Source organism: Elephantulus edwardii, unplaced genomic scaffold (assembly GCF_000299155.1).
Source record: "Elephantulus edwardii isolate Elephantulus edwardi_28Jun2011 unplaced genomic scaffold, EleEdw1.0 scaffold00300, whole genome shotgun sequence".
NCBI lineage: Eukaryota > Metazoa > Chordata > Mammalia > Macroscelidea > Macroscelididae > Elephantulus > Elephantulus edwardii.
Window position 1 is genome coordinate 1,477,463 of NW_006400050.1, and position 1,684 is coordinate 1,479,146.

The 1,684-nt window shown below is 43.6% G+C and overlaps 1 pseudogene; it reads left to right on the forward strand.

Moving 5' to 3' along the window:
* Positions 1-436: 436 nt before the first annotated feature.
* On the forward strand, positions 437-1,677 carry LOC102872145 (annotated as a pseudogene).
* Positions 1,678-1,684: the final 7 nt, after the last annotated feature.

Below are 1,684 nucleotides of genomic sequence, written 5' to 3' on the forward strand. Positions count from 1 at the left end.
GAGAACTAAGATGTTTCTATCCCAGTTTATAGTATTTTCTATTGCATTTAAAAATTTGGATAAAGGTGTAGGTTTCCAGGGAAGGCAGCGAGCATTCTGTGGGCCATGTGAGGCGTCTGTGTCTTCCCAGTGTCTGAAAGGTGAAGAGAGTGAGGCAAAAGGGAAGGGCAGAGGAAATGGACTGGGGATTGCGGCGGGGGCCTGGGGTAATCTCACCAGGGTTGGCGTTTTGGCGAGAGTTTGTAGAAGATGGCACCTTATTATGACAGGTTATTGAAATTATGAAACTATCATTCAAATGGAAGCATTGTAGTTCTTCGGAGCCATTATGATCTCACAAGGAAAGGAGAATGATACAGATATACTGGCTGAGGGATTTTGAGGTGCATCGAAGTGTTCCAATCTGTGGCTTAGCTTAATATGTCCTTGAAGTACGATGGCCTGCATTAAAAGGAAATTCAGTGAGCGGCCTCAACCTAAATGACTCACTAGGGAAGCTATGCGAAATTATCTTAAAGAACCAGGGGGTCAAACAGTGCTTATTCTACATGCAAAGTTTGCACAGAAGTCATATGGAAATTGTAAGGTAAAAAAGGCGGAGATCGGGAGAAGTGAAACAAAAGAGTGTTAGTGGCTCTCAGGGCAGATTTACTGTCTCAGGCCAGAAAAAGGCAGGGTCAGGCAGCAAAGTTACCAGTGACGAAGAGTTGTAGGTTAAGCTTTATAGGTAGGGGTTGGGGGTAGGGAGGTCTAACTGATGGTCAGATCTCATGGAGAAAGTTGATTGGATGCCCTTTGTTAGCTTCTAATGATGGAACTGCTCAGTCATGCAAGATGTAGTTGATGGCTGGGTTTCCTTCTGATTGTCCAGTGGTCTTATGCCAGGTTGATTGGGATGTCTTTTAGAAGGTGCGGTCAGCACAAGATGTCACCCAGGCCCCAAGGTGACCTTTCAGGAATGAAAAAAGGTTTTTCTGCCCTTCTCGCGTATATCTTATGGGTAGTGGATGGAAGGAAAAAAAGAAAAAATTGTGAGTGATGGTTGTTCTGAACAAGAATCTCAACCATAAGCATTTATTGGAATAGGAAATAGCAAGAAATGCAGCAGCAGAACTTGGAAGGGAAGAACTATTGCATGGCCAAGACGTTGTACATATCTGATTCCGACAAGCACAAACACTTCATGTTGTCTGTGAAGATATTCTATGGCAAGAGGGTTGACATCGGTGTGTTTCTCAGCAAGTGGATCAAAGTCATCTCCAAACCTTCCAAAAAGAAGTAGTCACTGAAAAATGCCAACTTGTGCATTGCATCAGGAGCGAATTGGCTCTGTTCAATCGACTTTGATCCCAAACCGTTAGCACCAGATACTCGCATGTAGAAGGTGGGAATTTCCACGCCAGCTCTCAGCAATGGAAAGCGTTTTGGATTCACCTCTTGGATGATGATGAATCAGAAGGAGAGGAATTCACGGTCCGCGATGGTTACTTCCACTCTAGGCAGACTGTGAAGCTTGTGTGTTTAGTTACAGGCATGGCACTCCCGAGATTAATGATTAGGAAAGTTGTCAAACAGACTGCCTTATTGGATGCAGAGAATCTTGTCTCACAACTCCATAAATGTGCATTTTACCTTAAGGATACAGAAAGAATGTACTTGTGCCTTTCTCAAGAAAGAATAATTC